Raw genomic sequence first — 26,189 nt, 5'->3', positions numbered from 1 at the left:
CGGCCCTAAGCCCGGTGACTGGGAGAAGTGCTTCGTCCCGCACAGCCAATCAGTAGAGTTACAGACCCAGGGATTTCTCCCTCCAGCGTATATGGTCCCCGTTCGAGCCGGGCTCGCCACCTATAATGGCGGGGAGCAAGCGGAGAGCTTCCCCAATCCCTCCAAGGGGGAGCGAGTATGCCTTGTCCCTTATTTACTAAGGGGACTTGGATTTCCGATCCATCCATTCCTCCGCGGGCTCCTGGAGTTTTATGGCCTCCAGTTGCATAATTTCACCCCCGCTTCCATATTACACATCGCTGGTTATGTTGCCCTTTGTGAGATGTTTCTGGGCTGCGAAGCTCATTTCGAGCTGTGGAAGAGGCTATTCTGCCTTGTGCCCCGTACACAGAAGGGGTCAATATATCAAGTGGGCGGAGCCGAAATATGGCACATCGCCGGGACCGGATACATGTCTGGTACCCCAAAGAAGACGTCCGAAGACTGGCCTTCAGAGTGGTTTTACATGGAGGACGTCCCCCTTCCAAATCCTATTCGGATGGGTCTTCCCGAGTTCGACAATGCCCCTTTGAAGAAACGCCGAAGCTGGCGCCCACGGAGCCCTCAGGAGGAACATAATGGAGAAGTCCTTTACCTGACGGGCCGGATAAAAGTGTTGGCTCAATCATGACTAACAATAATCAAGGTTATGTCAATATGTATAATGCGGGGGGTGCAGCCACTTCAATATCGAGGGCACCCCATGTGGCGCTTTAATGGGGAAGATGATGCCACCTGCTGCGGGCGTAAGGGACTGAACTTAGTTGCTGCTCTAGCAAAAATTCTGTCCGATTTGTTCAAGGGAGAGGAAGAGGAGTTCATCCGTATTAAGCCACGGGATGAATTCTCCATGTACAACCCTCCAAGCTGGGTGAGCTGTCACTCTTTACTCCCAACCTTCCCGTATTCTTCGTCATAAATACTCACCTTGCCGTTTCATGGCAGGAACTGCGAAAAGCTGTAAGGGAGGACCCTAACCGGGCCCTCGATCCCAGACTCGAAGAGGATCCGGACATATTTGTGGAGCTGATCGACATGACATTCTATCAATTGAGCTGCGATGATGCCATGGTGGCCATCATAGCCGACTGTCCTAGGCTACTCCCTGCATCGCATGTAAGAAAAACCGGAGTCCCAACCTCCGAGAAGGATCCCATTTTATGCACTTCACCTACCATACACATATGGTGTTTTACAGGGAAGGCCCTCGGGACACCATGCCGAACCCGCAGTGACTCACCAACAAGGGACACCGAAGCCGGGTAGGCTAAAAAGAAAGGCGGTCAGGACTGAGACGCTGGCGCAAAGGTATGATACAGAACCTCGATCCGTGGTTGTCATCTTTCTTAAAATATAATGACGTCCATGTTTCCTAGTAGGAAAAACGCTCGCCAGACTATATCCGGAGAGGTTGCCGATCACGCCTCCACCAGTCGGGCTCCAGGGCAGGACATAGAGGCAGAAGCAAACACGGGGCGAATGTTGGATGCTCCTCCTACAAAGGATGCGGATAGACTACCCGCTACAAATTCCAAAGTGGAGAGCGCCATGAATCACAGGCGTCACCGGGCCATACTTCGTGACGCTTGTTTCTCCCAATAGGCGTTCGATGCCTTCTGAGGGAGTCCTGGATTAGGGGGTCTCCAGACAGCCGGACTATCTCCATTGGCCGGACTGTTAGACTATGAAGATACAAGATTGAAGACTTCGTCTCGTGTCCGGATGGGACTCTACTTGGCGTGGAAGGCAAGCTAGGCAATACGAATATGGATATCTCCTCCTTTGTAACCGACCTTGTGTAACCCTAACCCTCTTCGGTGTCTATATAAACCGAAGGCTTTTTGTCCGTAGGACAACAACCACAACATACAATCATACCATAGGCTAGCTTCTAGGGTTTAGCCTCTCTGATCTCGTGGTAGATCTACTGTTGAACTACCCATATCATCAATATCAATCAAGCAAGACGTAGGGTTTTACCTCCATCAAGAGGGCCCGAACCTGGGTAAACCATCGTGTCCCCTGCCTGCTGTTACCATCCAGCCTAGACGCACAGTTCGGGACCCCCTACCTGAGATCCGCCGGTTTTGACACCGACATTGGTGCTTTCATTGAGAGTTCCTCTGTGTAGTCGCTGTTAGGCTTGATGGCTACTACTATCATCGTAGCGATGCGGTCCAGGGTGAAACTTTTCTCCCCGGACAGATCTTCGTATTCGGCGGCTTTGCACTGCGGGCTAATTCGCTTGGCCATCTAGAGTAGACTGAAAGCTACGCCCCTGGCCGTCAGGTCAGATTTGGAAGTTTGAACTACACGGCCGACATCCATGGAGACTTGATCTTCGACGGATTGGAGCCACAGCCAGGCGCGCCGCACTGTCGCGATGGGTATGACCTAGCTCTGCCGCCGAACAGTACCCTAGAGGCCGCGCCCGCATCAGCTCCGACCCTTAGCTCGGAGCCAACTGCGCCAATCGAGGACAGGTGGTTAGACACCGCCTCAGGGGCTACAGTCTCAACGGCGATCGAGCCAAACACCGGCATAATCCTCTGCACAGCCCGTGACTCCAAGGTGCCGGACTCTTTTCCGTACTCCGAACCATCCGCGCCCCTGCCAATCGAATCCGATTGGGCGCCGATCATGGAATTCACCGCCGCAGATATCTTTCAGCACTCGCCCTTCGGCGACATTCTGAATTCACTAAGGTCTCTCTCTTTGTCAGGAGAGACCTGGCCGGATTATGGCCAACAGGATTGGGATGCGGACGACGAAGAAATTCGACGCCCACCCACCACCCACTTCGTAGCCACTGTCGATGATTTAACCGACATGCTCGACTTTGACTCCGAAGACATCGACGGTATGGACGACGATGTAGGAGACGAACATGAACCAGCACCTATAGGGCACTAGAAAGCCACCTCGTCATATGACATATACATGGTGGATACACCCAAAGAAGGCAATGGCGATGGGATAGCGGAGGATGACCCCTCCAAGAAGCAACCCAAACGCCGACGTCAGCGGCGCCGCTCTAAGTCCCGCCAAAGCAAAAGTGATGATACCGGCACAGGAGATAATAACACTCCGGATAGTGCCGAAGAAAACAACAAACCCCTCCAGCAAGATTTAAAGCAGGAGGATGGAGGAGCCAGCTCTCCTGAGAGAGCGGCAGACGGAGAGGAGGAGGATGACAATCACATGCCCCCCTCCGAAGACGAGGCAAGCCTCAGCGACGATGAATTCGCCATACCAGAGGATCCTGTCGAACAAGAGCGCTTCAAGCACCGGCTTATGGCCACGGCAAATAGCCTGAAGAAAAAGCAGCAGCAGCTTCAAGCTGATCAAGATCTGCTAGCTGACAAATGGACTGAAGTCATCGCGGCCAAGGAATATAAACTCGAGCGCCCCTCCAAGATTTACCCAAGGCGCGGGTTACTACCCCGACTGGAGGAAGAAGCGTATGATACGGCTGATCGGCCACCTCGTGGCCGCGATAGAGAGGCATTCCAGCCAAAAGCTCAGCCTCCACCCCAACGCCATTCAAATAAAAAGGCATGGGGAGATACGCCAGACCTGCGAGACATATTGGAGGACAAGGCAAAGCATTCAAAATCGATCTACCGATCACGAGGGCACACCACTCTGCGAGACAACAAACGTCACGCCGGATACAGTAAAAGAAAATCCGGCCGGGCCGAACACAGCGAGCAAGACCCATTCGAGCTACGTCGCGATATAGCCCAATACAGAGGCGCCGCACACCCCTTATGCATCACAGACGAAGTAATGGAACATCAATTCCCAGAAGGTTTCAAACCTGTAAACATTGAATCATACGACGGCACAACAGATCCCGCGGTATGGATTGAGGACTTCCTCCTCCACATCCACATGGCCCGCGGCGATGACTTACACGCCATCAAATACCTCCCACTAAAGCTCAAAGGACCAGCGCGGCATTGGCTTAACAACTTGCCTGCGGACTCCATTAGCTGTTGGGAAGATCTGGAAGCCACATTCCTCGACAACTTTCAGGGCACTTATGTGCGACCACCAGACGCCGATGATTTGAGCCACATAATTCAGCAGCCAGAAGAGTCGGCTAGGCAATTCTGGACTCGGTTACCTACAAAGAAAAATCAAATCGTCGACTGTCCGGATGCGGAGGCCTTAGCGGCTTTCAAGCACAACATCCGAGACGAGTGGCTAGCCCGGCACCTTGGTCAGGAAAAGCCGAAATCTATGGAAGCTCTCATGACCCGCTTTTGTGCGGGAGAAGACAGCTCGCTGGCTCACAGTAATAACATATCAAAGAACCATGGTACCTCAGATACCAAGGACGGCAATAGCAGGTCACGTCGCAACAAGCATAAGCGCCGTATTAACATCGAAAATACTGAGGATACGGCAGTCAATGTCGGATTCAAAGGCTCTAAACCCGGTCAGCGGAAAAAGCCATTCAAACAAAGTACGCCGGGTCCGTCCAGCTTGGACCGTATACTCGATCGCTCGTGTCAAATACACGGCACCCCAAGACAAGGGGCCGCATAGCGATGACGAGGAGGAGCCCCGGCAGATGCACACTGGAGGACAGAAGAGGTTTCCCCCGCAAGTGCGGACGGTGAACATGATATACGCAACCCACATCCCCAAGAGGGAGCAGAAGCGTGCGCTCAGGGACGTATATTCGTTGGAGCCAGTCGCCCCAAAGTTCAACCCTTGGTCCTCCTGTCCGATCACCTTCGATCACAGGGACCACCCCACTAGTATCCGTCATGGCGGATTCGCCGCACTGGTCCTAGACCCAATCTTTGACGGATTTCACCTCACTCGAGTCCTTATGGACGGCGGAAGCAGCCTGAACCTGCTTTATCAGGACACAATGCGCAAAATGGGTATAGACCCCTCAAGGATCAAACCCACAAAAACAACCTTTAAGGGCGTCATTCCAGGTGTAGAGGCCCACTGCACAGGCTCAGTTACACTCGAAGTGGTCTTCGGATCCCCGGATAATTTCCGAAGCGAAGAGTTAATCTTCGATTTAGTCCCATTCCGCAGTGGTTATCACGCGCTGCTCGGGCGAACGACATTCGCTAGATTCAATGCGGTACCGCATTATGCATACATCAAGCTCAAGATGCCAGGACCTCGCGGAGTTATTACAGTCAATGGAAACACAGAGCGCTCTCTTCGAACAGAGGAGCACACCGCGGCCCTCGCAGCAGAAGCGCAAAGCAGCCTCTCAAGGCAATCAACTAGTTCGGTGCTTCAAAGCCCGGACACCTTCAAGCGCGCTCGGGGCAATCGGAAAATAGACCGCCTGGCGCGATCTGAGCTCGCGTAGCAATACAGCGGCCACCCCAATCCCAGCCCAACAGCGATATTCGTGCCGCGCATACATAATTACGCATTAAAAATACCATGGGAATAGGTGGGGAGGGGGCACAACTGCGGCAGGCCCCAAAACGCGGCCTAAACCGCACTAGGGGCTTCCCGTCTGGTTATTTTTCTTTTTCTTTCAGGACCTTAATCTCTGGAAACACTGTCCGGCAGCACTATTGCAGAACACATGATGCAGCAACCAAGGAGGCAGACAACTACGTTATACCACGGAATTCCCAGGTTGATTACAGTAACGAGTGAAATATTCAATTTAATATCATTCCTTAGCTTGCCCTTGGAAGGGACATAGTCCTACTCTTTGCTTATCGCACTATCTGTATCACTCTGCTTTAACGCAATTCTTTTTTAATAAACAATGCATGACATTATTACTATTATTGCATTTTTGTTATATATATGTGTGTGCGTGTGTTCATTAATGACGCCTTGCAACCATACACTCGGGTACGGCCAATACACCAGGGGCTTACATACCCCATAATGCCGTGTGAAAAGTCTGAACACTTTCACAAGTGCGGCACCCCGAACTTATAGCACTATATGCATCAGCTCTGAATCATGTCTTTGGTCAAATGTTGGGTTTGCCCGGCTCCTATGTTTTGGTACCTTACGTTCCGCTCTATCGGCTAAGGTAGCGCTAGGAGAACTACTGCGATTGTGCCCCAGTTCTGCCGGGCTTAGCACCTCAGTAGAGAAAGCTAAAACTGACTGTCATGATAAGGCGAGAGACTGGTCGCTGTTCGGCGAGGTTTTTCGAGTCCCTAAAGACTTATGCCGCTTAGGGCGAGGGGCCGGCCCTATCCGGCTTACAGGCGTGTATCGTGCCCCGAATTCGGCCTTCCGAATACCAGGGGCTTCGCTGAAATTTAAAATTATAGAATTCTATGGCTAAGTGAGAGTGATAAAGCATTATTAGTCCGGTTGCCTTGTTCGTTGTGCTGAGCACCTCCCTCGAAGGACCCAAATATGGGAACAAGAGTGCTCAGGTTTATCCTGAACACCTCAGCACTCGTGGCAAGGGGGAAGAAGCCGAGGACTAGCCATCTCTCAGATTGGATAAACGGCCAAATAGAAGGTAATATCTTAAATTCACACAAGCGTTGCATAGCGCATATGAAACAAGTTTTCATCATATAGGATCACACGAGCAAGTTCACTCAAATATTACATCCTTTGAACATTCGTCCGCTACAAGACGGGCACCCTTCATTACACCCTCATAATAAATTTCAGGGGTGCGATGCTCCTTGCCCTGCGGCGGCCCTTCCTTGATCAGCTTCACAACGTCTAGCTTGGCCCACTGCACCTTCACACAGGCGAAAGCCCGGCGTGCACCTTCGATGCAGACGTACCGCTTGATGACCTCCAGCCGTGGGCAGGCATCCACAAGCCGCCTCACTAGGCCGAAGTAGCTGTCCAAAAGGACGTCGCCAGGCCACAGCCGGACTATAAGGCCCTTCATGGCCTGTTCAGCCGCCTTGTGCAGCTCGACCATCTGCTTCAGCTGGTCGCTCATTGGCACCGGATGTTCGGCCTCAGCATACCGAGACCAGAACAGCTTCTCCGTCGAGCTTCCGTCCTCGGCCTGGTAAAATTGTGCGGCATCTGACATACTGCGGGTAAGTAATCGGTAATTTACTTTTACATGCTTGCTTTGCATATAGAAAGCCTTACCTGCCGCTATCTTCTTCATCACGTTGATCTCCTGGAGGGACTTTTTGGGCCTCGGCCTTGGCACTCTTTGCGCTCTCAAGGGCCGCGGCAAGCTCAGACTCTCGCGTCTTCGAGTCAAGCTCCAACGCCTCGTGCTTTGTCACGAGAGCCTGGAGCTCTTGCTGCACCTCACCCACCCGAGCCTCGTGCCTCTCTCGCTCGGTGCGCTCCTTGGCCTCTTTATCTTCGGCCTTGGTTAGCGCTTGCTTCAAGGTCGCCACCTCGGTCATGGCCCCTGGCAAACATACAATGATCCTGTCATTTGGCAATCGCGTCCTTTTTTATATATAAATATCTATAGACGGGGTATTACTTACCCCTGTTCTCCTCGAGCTGCCTCTTGGCAAGGCCGAGCTCTTTCCTGGACCCCTCGAGGTCCTGCTTCAGTACGGCGACCTCCGCACTCAGTGCGGCGAATGCCAGCAGCGAAGCCTGCATACGCATATTGACATACTTATATTAGACTCCTGTGATATTATTTGATCCTCTGTTCGGCTTTTCTTTGTGAACACCGAACAAAGCATCAGGGGCTACTATCTATGCGGTAATATTTCTACTACATTTTAAAACACTTACCTCAAAGCTTGTTAGAAGGCTGGCACAGGCTTCAGTCAATCCGCTCTTGGTGGACTGAACCTTCTGGATCACCGCACTCATGATAGTGCGGTGCTCCTCGTCGATGGAAGCGCTACGAAGCGCTTCTAGCAGATTGTCCGGTGCCTCTGGATGGACAGAGGTCACCGGCACAGGCGTCTTGCCCCTCTTAGAAGGAGCCCGCGAGCCCGAGACCGGAACCGCTGGAGCGTCCGGCGCGGTGTTCGACTGAGGGCTGAACTCGGAGCTCTCGGGGACCCGTCCCCGCGGCTCCCGGAGTCCGGAAGGTCGCCTTGAGGCGCCTCCGGGACTGTCTCCCCTCGACCCGGTGCCTCTTGACAGAGCACCTCGGCGTCGTCAGCAGGATGAGGGGAGGTGGAGGTCGGGACTGGATCGCTATCCATGTCCGACAAGCCCAGGGAGCCGTCCGATGATACATCGATGCTGGTTCGCGGCGGCCTGCATAATCATGTTCAGCATTAGGGAAAGCAGTGTGACAAAGGAACGCTATGAGTTACTCTGGTATCCGAATACTTACGATCTCCCCGGGGGCTTGGCCCGGGGCAACCACTCGTCTTCGCCCTCGTCGGCGGCGGTGGAACTGTCCGGAAGGAGAGTCCTCCCCTTCTTGGACCCTTCGGCCTCCCCAGTTGGGGCGGCCTTCCTTTTCTTGTCTCCCCCGCCTGGAGGGGGAGCATCTTCTTCTTCTTCCTCGTCTTCGGGGGAGGAGTGTGCCGCAGATTTATCGGACGATGAGTCCGATAACACCTGGCGTCGGAAACTCTTTCAGGTTCCCTTGGCCTTCTTGGTATTCTCCGGCACCTTGTAAGGAGCCAGAGCCAGCATCTCCATTAGGAGAGTGCTCGCAATATCTTCAGGCAAAGGGGCCGGACAGTCGATCTGCCCCGACATCTCCACCCAGTCTTGTCAAAGGCCTGGAGATTAGACCTCGCACATAATTAAGCTAGGGAAGATAAATGTCTTACGTGACGTATTGAACTCACCGAACGCGCTAAGTGCTTTGCGCTTAGTCCACGATCCTCGGCGAGAGAAGGAGGGACCTCGGCGCCCTTGAACAGCACCTTCCAGACATCCTTCTGCGTCGTATCAAAGAGCTCGCTCAGAGTCTGGTGCTGGGCCGGGTCGAACTCCCATAAGGTAAAATCCCGTTGTTGACACGGGAGGATCCGACGGATGAGCATGACTCGGACAATGTTGACAAGCTTGAGCTTCTTGCTTGCCATACTCCGGATACATTTCTAGAGTCCGTCCAGCTCCACCGATGAACCCCACGACAGGCCCTTCTCCTTCCAGGAAGTGAGCCGTGTAGGGAATCCGGATCAAAACTCGGGGGCTGCCGCCCATTTGGCGTCGCGCGGCTCGGTGATGTAGAACCATGCCGACTGCCACCCCTTTATTATCTCCACAAAGGAGCCTTTGAGCCATATGACATTGGGCATCTTGCCCACCATGGCTCCGCCGCATTATGCTTGTTGGCCTTGTACCACCTTCGGCTTGATATTGAAGGTCTTTAACCACAGGCCGAAGTGGGGCCGGATGCGGAGGAAAGCCTCACACACGACGATGAATGCCGAAATGTTGAGGATGAAGTTCGGGGCCAGATCATGAAAGTCTAGCCCGTAGTAGAACATGAGACCACATACGAATGGATGGAGGGGAAACCCTAGTCCGCGAAGGAAGTGGTGAAGGAAAACTACCCTCTCGTGAGGTTCTGGGGTAGGGACGATCTGCCCCGCGGCGGGTAGCCGATGCGCGATGTTCGCGGCTAGGTATCCGGCTCCGCGCAGCTTCTTGATGTCTCTCTCTGTGACGGAGGAGACCATCCACCTGCCTCCCGCTCCGGACATGATTGGAGAAGGTTGAGGTGGGAAGTGCGGACTTGGGCGCTAGAACTCGAGTGTGCGAAAACAGATGGGTAAGGGAGGAAGAAGGCATGGATAGAAAGGTGAATCCTTGTCCCTTTATATGGGCGGACGAAACTAAGCGTCCCCACTTGCCTGGTAAAACTCGCTTATCCCCCAAGCGCCACAATTGATGGCGCGGTTGGGTTACCCACGCCCGTATTGATGAGAATCCCGTAATAAGGGGACACGATCTCTGCTTTGAGAAGACGTGTCGAAAAACTGCCTCGCGTTATGTGCGGGGCTGGTTAAAGGAAATGGTTCGAATAATCACCTGGCCATGACATAATGTCATGCTGCCAAAACAAGCCAGCAAATTAGATCTGCGGAAATATTATTCTCTCTACGATGGAATGTGGAACTTATTTTGCAGGGTTGGACACTATCCTCATATTTAAATTCTTCTGTGATGTATTTGGAGAAGGAACCTGCCTTGCAATGCCGAAGACAATACTGCGCGCCGGACTCATCGTCATTGAAGCCTGGTTCAGGGGCTATTGAGGGAGTCCTGGATTAGGGGGTCTCCGGACAGCCGGACTATCTCCATTGGACGGACTGTTAGACTATGAAGATACAAGATTGAAGACTTCGTCTCGTGTCCGGATGGGACTCTACTTGGCGTGGAAGGCAAGCTAGGCAATACGGATATGGATATCTCCTCCTTTGTAACCGACCTTGTGTAACCCTAACTGTTGGGGATATTACTACTGGAGGTAAACCGGCCTTATGTAGCCGGATTGACTCTTTGAAGATTAGAAGCCCATGAAGGTGTGAGGATAATGGCGCTTTAAGGAAGGCCCAAGGCCCAAAGGCGGGTTATAGCCTGTAAATGTAAACCGACCTAGTCAAATAACTTGTATGATAAGATAGGGAGAGTAGAGACCGAACCGGACACGTTTATGATCCGACTTCGGGGCTGTGTAGTCCGGCGGGCATCAACCTATGTATATAAAGGGACGACCCGGCCGTGGTTTAGGGACAAACAACAACAACTCGAGAGCCAGAGAAAGCGGATTCGCTCCCTGGCCTTCGAAACCCTAGCAATACCAGTCACAACTAGACGTAGGCTTTTACCTTCCTCGAAGGGGCCGAACTAGTATAAAATTCCCCGTGTCCCTTGTCTGGTTTAACCCCTTAACCTAACCCGTAGCAATGGCTCCATGACTAAGTCCTTTCATGAGGACATCTGCCGTGTCAAACCCACGACAGTTGGCGCCCACCGTGGGTCTATCGCACGATGGTTTTGAGTTCTTGAAGGGCAGCTTCGATGGACTTAAGGGATACGCTGTGGGCCGGATGACGAAGAGTCGTCGCGGCAAGCTCTACATCGACAACGCAGGATGGGGTCCCGAGGCCGATTCAATCAAATACGGGTACCGGGTCCCCTTTGGTGGGATTCACGTCTTCATCAGCAAGATCGGTGAACCGGCCCCCGAGCCGGACATCTACACCGACATCATCAAAACGGCTCGGCGTGCAAGTTCTTCGCGGGTTCAGCCCGAGGCAAGGCATGTTTTTGTAGGTGTCATCCATGGATCGAGGTACGAGGATGGACCGGTGTTCGATGGAGAAACCGTAGTCTGTTCTGATAACGAGTCTTCTGGAGAGACCGAATCACTTTACCAGTTGTAGGACGGCCGGATTGAGGGAGGATCCGAGGGCAACAGTATTCCGGATTCCCCCGGTCTACCAAACCGGGCCGCCATCTTCATGGCCGGCACACAATCGGCGCCTCATTCATCTACCGCCATAGCAATGCTCTCCGGTTCAACGACGGCCACACCAGCAGGGGCAGGAAGCTCGGCGCCGCCTCCGGCCCAAGTCTTGTTTGATTTGTTCGACGCTTTGGCAGCGTTGATGTCCGGGGAGGTGGATGCAGCAGCCAGGGATCAGCACAATGTGGAGATTGCAAAGGTGAAAGATCAGATAGCCCAGGCTAAAGTGGACCTGGCAACAGAGAATGCTAGGATGGCTACAGAGCGGGCTGAATTGGAAGCACAGGCCTACCGGATTAGACTGGATCAGAATGCTTCAGAGGAAGTCCTGAGAAGAAGGTATTGATCACGTCTCCCGTCGGTTTATGAGCCGCAAAATCTTTTCAACACACCAGGTGCAGGAGCTGGTAGCCAACCCATGCTGAACCGGGCGGGGGCGCCGGGAACAGGAGCGCTGGTTCAGCCACGCATGACGGACCCGCCTCGCCAGAACAGCGTTGTGCCATCGACGCCGCCCGTGCATTATTCCAACCCGTTGGACAACATTGTGGCTGCCGCTTCATGCCTGGCGGCCCTCCCAACCGACGGTGAGTCACCAGTTGGAGTGGAAGCACGTCGGGCCAGGGATCTCCTTCAAACAGCACTAAATCAACAGCAGGCGTATTCACACATTCGTGAGAGGATCCATTCCACTCCCCGTCCAAGCCGGAGTTATAGCAGACACGTGGAGGACGAACCGGCCGTGTCCAGTAGCGCACGTCACCGAAATTCACCACAAGGGAACAACCCGGCCGGGGGAGGCGCTAATGTGCAAGATGTTGTGGACCATGGCCGCGCACGTCAGGAGGCCGAGTTGACGGCTTGACACGGAGCACGACGGCATACTTCGGTTCACCCCACGACCTCCGTGGAGCCAGGGGTGATGTTCAGTTCCTTAGGGGTGTCGTGTTTAACTCCCGCTTTGCGTAATGTGAGACTGCCCAAGGATTTCAAGGGACCTCGTAAGGTACCAAATTACACCGCCGATTTGCAACCAGAGGCGTGGGTGGAGAGCTATGAGATGGCAATGGAGATGTTAGATGTGGATGAGGCAGTGTGTGCTAAATATTTCACCATGATGTTGGAAGGAACAGCTCGCACTTGGTTGAAGAGCTTGCCGACCAACTCTGTTGGATCATGGGCTGAATTGAAGCACCGGTTTATCCAGAACTTCAAGGATACGTGCAAGCAGCCAATGTCAATCGTAGATCTGGCCGCTTGTGTCCAAGAGGAAGGGGAGTCCACGACCCATTGGGTCAAATGGGTCTCGGCGATTTTGCATTCATCAGATCGTATCAATGCAGACACTCCAGTGTTAACATTAGATGGCAATTGCCGTTTCAAACCGTTAAAATAGAAGTTGGGAAGGCTCAAACGTCACTGCAATGACATGTCAACACTCATGGCCGCTTTGGTTAAATATGCCAATTCAGATAATACCAAGGATCCGGATTCAGAGGAAGACAAACCGGAGAAAGGTAAGAAGAACGGCAATGCCAAAGGTCAACAACATAATCCGGTAGGTCATGGAAACGGTGGTAAGCGCAAGGCCGACAGTAGCTTGGACTTTGTTGCAAATACCAACGCGCAAGAGAATGGCCAGCACCGTAAAGGCAAGCAGCCCCAGAGGGGTGGAGGTTCAGGCAACAATTTGGAGCGCTTGTTAAATCAGCCCTGTCCAAAGCATGGATCGAAGGAGAAGCCGGCATCACATCTTTGGAAAGACTGTTATATCATGCGGGATTTCAAGAATTCCAATATGTTCCAATATGACAATGGCCCGCCAGGCGGTTCAGGAGGAGGTTTCCACGGGCCGGGTTACGGAGGTGGTGGTTCCGGTTCAGGGTTTCCAGGCAACCAAACCGAACATATCAATAAAGGGCACCAAGGCAACTAGGGAGGTTACAAGCATCAGGGGAGTCAGCAGCGGCAGTAGCAGTCGAGTTATCAGAGCAATCCCAAGCAGCTGAACAGCGGGCAATATCATGTCTTCACTACTAGTTTTTGCAAACGTGACCAGAAGCTTCACAAAAGGGCAGTAAATTCTGTTGAGCCGGCAGTACCTCAGTATTTACGCTGGTCTGAGCAACCTATCTTGTGGAGTAGAGATGATCACCCCCCCCCCCCCGGGTTGATAATCTAGGTCACTTGGCCCTGGTGGTAGCCCCTCAAGTGGGGGGATACAAGTTCACTAAAGTACTCATGGATGGAGGAAGTAGTATTAATATTTTGTATTATGATACATTCCGCCGTATGGGGTTGACAGATAAGGATCTTAAACCGTCAAATACGGTCTTTCATGGTATGGTGCCTGGTAAGTCTGCATATCCTGTTGGCAAGATAGCTTTGGAGGTAGCTTTTGGAGATGACTACAATTCAAGGTCAGAAATATTGATGTTTGAGGTGGTAAAGATCAAAAGTCCGTACCACGCCTTGTTTGGGTGGCCGGTTTATGCTAAGTTGATGGCAAGGCCATGTTATGTTTATCTACAGCTTAAAATGCCAGGTCATAAAGGGACTATCACAGTACATGGAAGTAGAAAGATTGCTTTGGAGTGTGAAGAAGGCGATGCGGCTTATGCTGAGTCGGTTTGTGCCACAGAGGAGTTAAAATTCTATAAGGAGCAAGTTGATCCAGCAAACATGACCTCTTTAAAAAAGCCAACTACGGAGCATGATCCAGCGTCGAAGTTCAAATCAGCTGCAGACACTAAGATGGTTGACTTTGTTCCTGGCGATTCATCCAAACAGTTCAGCATCAGCGCTAACCTGGATCCCAAATAGGAAAGCGCGCTCATCGAGTTCATCCATGAGAATCGGGACATCTTTGCATGGAAACCTTCTGACATGCCAGGTGTACCGAGGGAACTCGCTGAGCACACACTCAACATTGATCCTAAGTTCAAACCGGTCCGGCAGTTCCTCCGCCGTTTCAACGAGGAGAGACGCAAGGCTATAGGTGAAGAGGTAGCCCGTCTGTTGGCTGCTGGGTTTATTGTCAAAGTTTTTCATCCAGAGTGGTTAGCCAATCCGGTGCTGGTTCTTAAGAAAAATGGCACTTGGCGCATGTGTGTGGACTACACGGATTTAAATAAGGCTTGCCCTGCAGACCCCTTTGCTCTCCCTCACATTGATCAGATAATTGATGCTATGGCAGGTTGTGACCGTTTGTGTTTTCTGGATGCTTACTCTGGTTATCATCAGATCAAAATGGCGGTTAAGGACCAGGAGAAGAAAACCTTCATAACTCCCTTTGGAGCCTTCTACTATGTTTCCATGCCCTTTGGACTCAAGGGTGCCCAGGCGACTTACCAGCGATGTGTTCAAAATTGCCTTCATAAACAAATTGGACGCAATGTTCATGCGTATGTGGATGATATTGTGGTCAAATCCAGAAAGGAGGGGACATTGATAGATGATCTACGGGAAACCTTTGACAATCTCCGGGTTTACAAGATGATGCTCAATCCGAAGAAGTGTGTTTTCGGTGTCCCAGCAGGCAAGCTCTTAGGCTTTCTGGTTTCAAACAGAGGCATTGAGGCTAGTCCAGAAAAGATTGCAGCAATTACATCCTTGGCTAAACCAGCCTGTATTAACGATGTTCAACGTCTGGCCGGCCAGATTACAGCCTTGAGCCGGTTTATCATCCGCCTTGGAGAGAAGGCCATCCCCTTATATCAGATGCTCAAGAAAACAGATAACTTTGTGTGGAGTGAGGAAGCTAATAAGGCGTTCGAGGATCTGAAGAGGCAGCTAGCTGAACCGCCCGTTCTTGCAGCGCCCATCAATAAAGAGCCATTATTATTATATGTGGCTGCTAATTCCCCGGCTGTTAGCGTAGCCATTATGGTAGAGCGCAAGGAGCCTGGCAAGGAGTATGTGGTTCAATGGCCGGTTTATTATATCAGTGAGGTGCTCATTGAGTCAAAACAGAGGTATCCACATTGGCAGAAACTGGTGTATGGGGTGTTTATGGCAAGCCGGAATCTTAAACACTATTTTCAGGGCCATCCCATCACAGTGGTCAGTTCAGCTCCTCTGGGCGACATCATTCAAAACAGAGAGGCAACTAGCCGGGTTGCCAAGTGGGCCATTGAGCTTGGACCTCATGGGCTCAAATATATACCCCGCACGGCGATCAAGTCCTAGGCACTCGTGGATTTCATCAAGGATTGGACGGAGTTACAGGCACCTGAAGAGAAACCAGATAATACATATTGGACTATTCATTTTGATGGGTACAGATAGTTGGAGGGCTCGGGGGCTGGAGTCGTATTAACTTCCCCACGAGGTGACAAGTTTTGTTATGTCCTCCGTTTAATGTTCCCTTATACTAACAATGCAGCTGAATATGAGGCTTTACTCAACGGTCTTCGGATGGCTAAAGAGATGAATTTGAGCCGGGTTAAGTGCTTCGGCGATTCAGATCTAGTGGCTCAGCAGGTGTCTGGCACTTGGGATTCTAAGGACCCACTCATGGCTGCATATCAGCGAGAGGTGGACGCAGTGGCTGGTCACTTTAAAGGTTATCAGGTGGACCATATAGACCGGCGGAAGAATGAAGCGGCGGACGCTTTAAGTCGTCTTGGTTCCCAACGTAAACCGGTTCCACCCAATGTCTTTCTTGATGTGTTGCACAATCCGTCGGTCAAAATACCAACCAAAGAAGATTTGGCTATTCCTGATCTGGAGGCTCAGTTGGTGGCAGCTCTGCATGCCATACCGGATTGGACGATCCCATATCTGGATTACATGAACTGGGGCCAGTTACCAGATGAGGAAACGTTGGCTCGACAGATAATTCGGCGTTCCAAGTCCATGACCATACTCAACGGGGAGTTACATCGTTACAGTGTTTCAGGAGCAATTCAGCGCTGCGTTTCTCCTCAAGAAGGTCATGAGATTTTGCGAGAAATCCATGAAGGGGATTGCGGTCACCACGTCGGTTCAAAGTCGTTGGTTGCCAAAGCTTTTCGCCATGGTTTTTACTGGTTGACGGCGCATGCTGATGCAGAGGATTTAGTCAAGAGATGTGATGGATGTCAAAATTTTGCCTGCCGTGCGCACGTCCCGGCTCAAGAGTTGCGGATGATTCCAATTATGTGGTCGTTTGCAACTTGGGGGCTTGATATGGTTGGACCCTTCAAGCGCTCTAAGGACAAGAAGACCCACCTATTAGTAGCAGTTGATAAATTCACTAAATTGGTGGAGGCAGAGCCAGTCAGTAAGTGTGATGCAGCCACAGCGGTTCAATTCATCAAAAAGGTGATATTTCGGTTTGGCTTTCCACACAACATTATAACAGATAATGGTACTAATCTATCAAAAGCGGAGATGGAAGAATTCTGTCAACGTGAGCACATCCGGCTTGATCTAGCATCAGTGGCTCACCCCCAATCTAATGGTCAAGTGGAAAGGGCAAATCAAGAAATTCTACGGGGTACCAAACCAAGGCTTATGGTTCCCTTAAAGCGGACGCCGGGTTGTTGGGTTGAGGAGCTACCTTCTGTGTTATGGAGCATCAACACCACACCCAATAGGTCTACGGGTTACACACCTTTCTTCATGGTTTATGGAGCGGAGGCAGTTCTTCCTAGTGACATCTGTCACGATTCGCCCCGTGTGGCAGCTTATGTTGAAACTGATAATGAGAAGGCACATCAGGATTCTCTGGACCAGTTGGATGAAGAGTGTGATCTTGCAGCAGCACGTTCGGCGATTTATCAACAAGATCTTCAACGTTATAACAGTCGCCGGGTTAAAACTAGAACCTTTCAAGAAGGTGATTTGGTGCTTCGGCTCATCCAGGATCAGACTGATATGCACAAGTTATACCCCCCTTGGGAAGGACCCTTTGTGGTCAGCAAAAATCTGCACAATGGATCTTACTACCTCATTGATGTTCGAGAGCATGAAGACTCACGTCAATCAGAGGAGGAGACAAAGCGTCCATGGAACATAGCTCTCCTTTGGCCTTACTATACTTGAAGACATAGGCTCTTCATCTGTACATATTTATGACAGTGTATATATCATATAATAAACCGGAGCCTCCGTTATAAGTGGGGTATCTGTTCTTTCTTATATCATGTGTGTGCTTTTACAAGTTAATGATAAAGCGGAGTCTTTGTTAAACCGGCTTTAGCAGCTGCATAGAGATAAACAAAATCACTAGGGGGCTTGGTCATGTTTGAACCACAACTACACCTCTTGGTAGGCATTTCAGCCACAAAAGGAAAAACTTGTGGAGCCAAAGAGAGTGTTGTACACAGTACAGACTCAAACATAGGCGCACACTGAGCATCGCTCACAAGGTTACTTGGGGGCTCTTTTTTGCAAAGCAACAAAGAGTTTGAAAGGACCCTCATAATTGGCTATCAAGCCACAGCTTGGAAGCCTGGTGTATTCACCTAAAAACCCGGGTTAGCCTGCCTTCATCAAGTAAGCCACTCCTATCCAGGTAATCTTGGTATGACCCATCGAATGTTTGACAAGTCAATCTTTTACAGACCCTGAACTTGTCATAGTTAAAACGATGATTGGTTAATTGGAGGCCCATCTTAAAAGGCTTTGTTAAATGGTTTAACTCAGAGGCCTGGCAGCCCATGAAAAGCCTCGATTTGGAGCCTGGCAGCTCGTAAAAAGCCTCGCATATTTTCCTATTTGAATTTTGTTTATTGAAAATCATAAGTATTTTTTGATAAACCGGCATCCTTGACCCGGCTTGCTTTTCAACTACCCGTTGTTGGCACATGAGCAATTATAAACCGGTGTTCATTGACCCTGTCTGGTTTGACTAAATCACCAGTGTTATAAAGAAAATCCGGTAGTTATACCGGTCTAGTTTAATATATAGACCAGCATTATGAAGATGAAATTATCAAACGTCCCGGATTGGTGTTAACACCTTTGCTGTATACACATTTGGTCAATCAATGAGGTATGTTCTGTACATTATTTTTTGTACAAACACTTGATTATTCATCTAAAAGTACTATATACTTCTTGGATATTATGACATGTCTAGCGGTAAACCGCTAGACACTTTTAAGTTTTTTGTACCCAAGAAGGCAATTCATCATGGGTTATGCACAAAATATATCCTGAAGGGCGGCACAGATTGTCACAAAGCATTACGAAACATGCTCGATGGCATGGCAGATAAACAGAGTTTCAGCTATCCTATTACATGAAGCTTCAAAGCGGCTCAAACAGTGCCATTGTTTTTCACAGTAGCCATATAAACCGGCGACCGGATCAGGACTCTTCATCACGACGGTTTGACGGTTGCGGATCAGTTGATGTAGGCACTTCTTCATCCCTCCCCAGACGCTAGAAATCAGCCGTTGACCAATCGATTCCGGTTAAAGCTTGGAACACTGCTTCCTCATGGATAAGATCAGAATGGTTAATATCAGGGGCGTAAGTGTGCTTATGAATCAGAGGCACAAGTTCTTCGACTTCATGGATGTCGGCCGGTTGCCTTTTCCCTTCTACATCATAAAATAGTTGAAAATGGGACAAATCGGTATCCTCAGCCAACTTGCTGGCCGCTGGCCGCATGTGTTTGGTCAGCCGCCAAAGATCATCATTGTCGAAGTTTGAACCGTCTTCTTTAACGCCTGGATATCCTTTAATGATATCCTCTGCTTCAAGGTCTGGAATCCAGGCCTTGGCTCGAATAAGGGCAGTTAAAGCTCCTGCTCTGGCAGCGGCTCTCTTTAACTTGGCAATACGAGCTGGTAACATGCCCAGCTTCTCAAGGGTCTCCTTAATCAAAGTTGGAGCCGGTTTGTTATAAGCCGCCGTACTAATGGCCCGCTGAGACCCAGAGTATAGCTGCTCAACCAATGTATATGTCGCTTTGAGCTTCATCCGCATATCTGCACCAAGATGAGTGATCCGAGTGCCTGCCAAAGATTTTATCAACATTATGGTCAGTTTTAAGATGCATTGACTGGCGCAACATACATAAGCAGACACTTACCAAAGATAGCAGAGGTCATAGCATTGAATTGGCGCTTCAAACCGGCTAGTTCTTCAACCACTAGTTTCAGGGCTGCCTCGGCGTCTACAGCTCTTTTGGTTAAACCGGCTTTTTCGGTTTCCCATTCAGCACGATCTTGGTTGAAGGATTATTTCAGCTTTTCCATTCCGGCCAGGGCCTGGGTCAGCTCCTCTTTGGCTTTTGCAGCTTCGGCTTGTTGAGACTTCACATTTTCTTGCAAGTCAGAATTTCAGGCATCTTTGCTTCTCAGTTCAGCCTGCAACATTGAAGGTATATTCAACAAACAACATATTTATGCACTAAGTATAAAGCATATAACAAGTTATACACTTCATACTTGGGGGCTAATGCCTATTTGCTCTCAAATACTACACTCTATACAAGTCTCCAGAACAATACAAGCATTATCCTTGACACTTGTGGGGCTAATGTGCGTCTGTTCTAAAACGGCTGTGTGGATTAAAAACCGGATTAACTTGCCAAGTTAAACCGGCCTTTGGGGGCTATGCTGCAGAAAGTTATCTAATTTTTTCAAGATGAGTCTTATCTATTATTGGCGACACGCCATTGCAAGGATCAATGATGGGATGCTTGAAGTGTTACAAAGACCCGGTTTGTGATTAACAATCATAAAACGGCCCTTGGGGGCTACTTGGGATAGTGTTTCAGCTATAAATCAATATACAAAGGGAGAAGAATTTACCTCATATCGCTCTTTCATCAAGTTCACCAAACCGGCTTCATAATCCCGGTTTGAGTGCAGACGGTTCAAGAAGCCGGAATGAAGCTCATCAGCGTTCAGATGAGCATAGTTTGATAAGTCGCTGCTCCATTTACCTTTATCCCTGGCAATTTGCTCTTCTTTGGCATTATGCTGAGCTAAAATGACGGGATGGCCAGGAGAGCTGTGGCCTATTCCAGTAATAATAATGTCATCACCTTGGCCTTCAGGATTTTTGGTGGATGATGATGGAATTTCAGTGTCTTTCATTGGACTAGCCCGGTTTGGTTCTGCCGGTTCAGTATCGGGTGCGGCAGGCTCAGCATCTGTTGGTTCGTCGGTATGTTGGCCTTCAAGGGGCGGATCATCAAAAGTAGTTTCAGGATGGGGGCCTTCCGGTTCACCAGTCTGTTCCGGTTCACCTCTTGGTTCTTCTTCTTCAGCGACAGGGTCTTTTGGCGGATTGGTGACCCGAGCTTTCTTGCTGGGTCTGGCTTTGGCCCTGCAAATAGAATAAAAAAGGATTAACAACCTATTCAAAGGATGTATGGCGCATTGAAAGGAAAGGTTTTTACAACTCACCCGGCCACAGTTTTCAAAGGGGGGAGTTGAGTTGCTGTCGATTCACCAGAAGAAGAAGGAGGTGTCACCTGATAATTTGAATCGGACGGATTAAGAGGCTGTCTGAAATAACCTGCCTTGGGGTAAGAATGGTCAGAAGTAGGAGAGACCTCAGACCGGCGCTTCTGAACCGGAGTGTCGGGTAAACCGGTTGAAGTGACCTGTTGGCCACTGTGCCGAGTTGTCCGGCGAGCTTCATGCTGTTGAGTCTTCAAAATAAATGTTGGATCCAAGTGAGCAAGAGGATGAGAAAAGCTTACTTGCCGGATTGCTTGGCGAGTTTTTTGTGTTGGCATAGAGTCTGAACCAGAGGAAAGGGTAATTACCTCTACATCATCAGCTTGACTAGCTTCTGCATCCTCCTGAGGAAGATCATTGTTAACAAGATGCATAAAAAGAGAGCCAAATGAGTCAAGTTCTACCTCAACTTTTGGATCATCAAGCTCCATATTAATCCGGTCAGCCGTTTTCCGCTTTGACGTCCATTTTACGGCTTTGGTCTTTGGGCGGGATGGCTTGACCGCTTTGTCTGCAGTTGGCTTTGCCACTTTCTCTATGGATTTCCGTTTCCAGAAGGGGTCATCACCCTATATATATAAAGAAGAAGGGTTACAGATTGTATAAGTTAAAGATATTAGAGATGAAGAGGAAGTGTAATGCTTACAGCAGGCGGTTTGTTCTTGGCATAGAAGGGACTCAGACCGGTTTGACTACAGACCAGTTCTGATTCATTCAGAATCTTATTTACACCTTCAGTAACTTCTTCTTCAGATAATTGGATGTTGCAATGGCGTTGGGGGTCGTCAACCTCACCGGTATATTCGCACATTAAACCGGGACGCCGGCTTAGCGGCAAGATACTCTAGGATATCCAACAACGCACAAAATCCACGCCTGTTAAACCGTTTGCCATAAAGGCTCGGAGCTTGGCGAGTTGAGGAGCGTATTTCGCCCTTTCTGAAGAGCTCAGGTGTTGTGGCATTGGGTGAGTATTGGATAATCTGTGATCACGAAAGCCGGGGAGGGGATTTTCATCCTCAGGCGAAGTGTCTCTGCAATAAAATCATGTTGGTTCCATTCCTTTGGGTGACTATGATGTTTGGCATGAGGAAATTCTACTTCTTTCCGCTTCTGAATCGAGACACCACCAAGTTCTGTGTTCGGTCCATTTACAAACTCTGTGCGCCGGTTTAAGTGAAAGAAATCTTGGAACAGTTCTGTAGTTGGTTCTTCTTGTAAATATACTTCACAGAAGACCTGGAAGTTGCATAAGTTGGAAACTGAGTTGGGACCAATATCTTGTGGATGCAGTTGGAAGCTGGCAAGCACATCTTGATAAAACTTTGACCCTTGCGGTTTGAAACCACGGCCTATATGGTCAACAAAGACCACCACCTCGCCTTGCCTTGGGGTTGGAGGATTTTTTCTGTTCCTGGTACTCGCCATTTGATCTCAGTTTTCTTAGGCAGAGAGCCGATGCTAACCATCTCATTCAACTGAGCCTCAGTAACCCGGGAACGAGCCCAGTTGCAGGCAGTGAATTGTTTGGCCATTGCAAAGTGAACAAACTGAAAATGAAAGGCTGGTTTATAAATTACGCTTGATTATATACAAGAGACAAGGGAGTAAGAAACATACTGATATGTGAAATGGTACAACCCGGAGACCAATGCAATAAGAGAAAAAGGGTATACTAGCACAGGATTACTCAGACACTGTTAAACCAGAGCATAATTATGAAGGTAAAATGCTCCTCCGGTTTATCAGAGGGCTAATGGCATAGACTGTTTATACAAGGTCAAACCGCCTATATTGGTGCGAGGAGAAACGGATCTCACAGGAACATAGAAACAGATCTCACAGTGATATATAAAACTTTCGGATCTAAGATAAGACAGAAAAGCAGAAATAATTGGATCTTGAAGGGGTGAAGAACTGAAGCAATTTATGACAGACTAGATCAATTCTTTGCGCATAAGGATTTGTGATGACCATGGTAGGTTAGCTACGGCAAGCGATACGTCAAGCATGAAGTGTTCATCTACATACTAAAGGAAGAACAGGGAAGAATAGCACTGATGAACTTCGGAAGAACTACGAAGAACGTCGAAACCCTAGAACAGATCTGTGGCGAAAAAAGCAGAGAACTTACCGGAGCTGGTGAGGAAGCGGAAAGGCGACGCACTATTCTGGTGCGTTCCGGGTGATGCAGCGGCCAGGGTCGGAGCAGAGGCGACGGTCGATGGTGGCGGCGGAGCTCCAGAGGCTGAGCGGTGCAAGGAAGACGACGCGAAGAGGCGCGGGGGGGGAGGTGAAAATGACCCCTCGCCCTATTTATAAGGTGAAGCGATAAAACGGCAAGCACGGGAATCGAGGATCCCAAAAAATGGATAAGTTAATAAAAGTGTCGCCTCCATGACTGAATATATATTAAATGAAGATAATCTCCGACATCAACAGATGGATGACATCAGGGTGGTTTATCATAATTTTGAAATATGACGTCATGGCGGTTTACAAGATCAAAAGTGAAGATAGGAGAGAAGATTTTTTTTCTAAGTATGGATGATTGACATGAACAAGTTCAAACCAATCTGGGGCCTAATGTTAGGGATATTACTACTGGAGGTAAACCAGCCTTATGTAGCCGGATTGACTCTTTGAAGATTAGAAGCCCATGAATATGTGAGGATAATGGCGCTTTAAGGAAGGCCTAAGGCCCAAAGGCGGGTTATAGCCTGTAAATGTAAACCGACCTAGTCAAATAACTTGTATGATAAGATAGGGAGAGTAGAGACCGAACCGGACACGTTTATGATCCGACTTCGGGGCTCTGTAGTCCGGCGGGCGTCAACCTATGTATATAAAGGGACGACCCAGCCGCGGTTTAGGGACAGACAACAACAACTCGAGAGCCAGACAAAGCGGATTCGCTCCCTGGCCTTCGAAACCCTAGCAATACCAATCACAACTAGACGTAGGCTTTTACCTTCCTCGAAGGGGCCGAACTAGTATAAAATTCCCCGTGTCCCTTATCCGGTTTAACCCCTTAAGCTAACCCGTAGCGATGGCTCCACGACTATGTCCTTTCATGAGGACATCTGCCGTGACAAACCCACGACACTAACCCTCTCCGGTGTCTATATAAACCGATGGGTTTTAGTTCGTAGGAAAACAACCACAACATACAATCATACCATAGGCTAGCTTCTAGGGTTTAGCCTCTCTGATCTCGTGGTAGATCTACTCTTGTGGTACCCATATCATCAATATCAATCAAGCAGGACGTAGGGTTTTACCTCCATCAAGAGGGCCCGAACCTGGGTAAAACATCGTGTCCCCTGCCTCCTGTTACCATCCGGCCTAGACGCACAGTTCGGGACCCCCTACCCGAGATCCGCCGGTTTTGACACCGACACCTTCAACTCGGGAGACACGTACATCCATGCTGCTCAAAACGGTCTTGCCAGAGCCACGGACTAGTATGTAAAGGATATACGGGTAAGAAAATCTGATTATATATATATATCAATAGCCCCTGGGACTTGAAACAGTTGACACAACTAATTTGAGGATCATTATTTCTGCAGGTTCTTACAGAGAAGAATACCCAATTGTCTCAAGAGCTGGAAGAGTGCAAAGCCCAACTACGAGCCGCGGTTGCCACGTTGAAGGAGTCCGAGAAGGCCCCCTCTGGTAACACTTGTTTCCATTGCAAAGAATGACAGGTACCAGATAGTATGCGGCATGCATGCAAATCTAACAATAGATGTTGCAGATGACTCCAGAGTGAATCCGGAGGCCGTGCCGGAGAATGCGCAATGTGCTAATCGACAACTAAATTTTGGTGAGCACGTGCTTACGCGGGTCAGGCAGGAGAAAATAATCTCCAGGACGCCAATATCTAGCTCGGCGTGGAACTGAAAGATGTCCGAACCCAGCTCGCGGACTCCGTGAAGGAGAATAAGCGGCTTTGACATGGCATTTTCAGTAAGTGCTTGAACGAACTTTTGAAAGAGTTCGGTGAAGAAGCCGGCTAACAGAGTTATGTCTGTAGGTATGCTGACGGGTCATCCCGCGGAGGAGATGCCCGGGTCTGCGGGTGATCTTCAACCAGAGCTCTCACAACTGCACGAACAAGTTCGGTAGGTGATGCAGCGTATTGCCCAAGCCTTGTGGCCATCCGCCTCCCCGCCAGGAGGCATGGGGGAGCTTATAGAGAAGCTCAAGGGAGCGCGGCGGCGCTTCCGATTATGGAAGATATTAGCCTGCCGACAAGGTGCAAGGGAAGCCTGGGCCATGGTGAAGACGCGATATACCCAAGCTGACCCAAACCACATGGCCGAGGTCGGACCTGTGGGGCCCGATGGGAAAGAGATCCCCGTCAGTTTGGTGTATGACCAAGTAGAATTAGCCGCAAAGTATTCCCAACAGGATTGTAGGCTAGACAGCCTGTTGGATGGTATAAAAGAAGAATTTAGTCAGTCTTAGTGACTGTGTACTTTAAGTGACATATATACTGTCCCTAGCCGGATTGTAAATCATTTGTCATGAGGGACCTTTTCGCTTCGACCTCTGGACCCGATAGTCCGGAGTGTATCTGAATACCCGCTCGATTATGTAAAAACTGGGGTATGCGTGGAAACCAGGCGTACGGGTCATAAGTGCTTAAACAGACAAGTACCCAACTAGCTATGTTATATTGCATGGATAGTAAGAAACATCTTCCAGGGAGAATAGTTCCGTTAAGGGTTCCTTTCCCTGGGTACGCATGCCCTAATGTGCATGTCCAAACTGCGAAAAGAGACACAGGATATAAACATCTAGGGGCATTTATCAAAATAAATAAAAGTCATCTTTTGTTCACCGGCCGAATATTCCCTTAAGAACGCTAGCTTTCGGCTTCACCCAGTCTGAGGTACACATCCGGCTGACCCGGCAGTAACAATCGCAGAGGTGCTCCCCTTATGCCCTAGCCGAATTAACGGGAATGTAGGGCATAAATACAAGAGCCAGGCACCCCAGCTTGGCCAAAACTTAAGTCATATCGATGTATATAATGGCGAAAAAGGTACATGTGGAAGAATAACACATGTGTGGGGCATAAAGCCCACAAAAATAGTTATATTAAGCTTCTGTATAAGAAGCCCCCAGGTATAATGAGCGCGGTTAGCGCGTCAATATTGTGTAGTCAAGACACAAGTTAGCCTTTTAAGGCCTTGAGGAGAAGAAAAAAGAAGAGAGAAAGAGAGAATATACAGATAACGGTTATGCAAAAAATTGACGGGGGTAAGGAGACGAACATAGAGTCCGGCACTAGGCGTAGAATCTTCGGAGTCTGGCTGCGTTCCATGGGTTTGGCTCGAGTCGATTGTCCGATGCATCCCATAGACGGTACGCTGCACCGGTCA

Source organism: Triticum urartu, chromosome 5 (assembly GCF_003073215.2).
Source record: "Triticum urartu cultivar G1812 chromosome 5, Tu2.1, whole genome shotgun sequence".
Lineage (NCBI taxonomy): Eukaryota > Viridiplantae > Streptophyta > Magnoliopsida > Poales > Poaceae > Triticum > Triticum urartu.
This window is presented reverse-complemented; position numbering follows the sequence as displayed.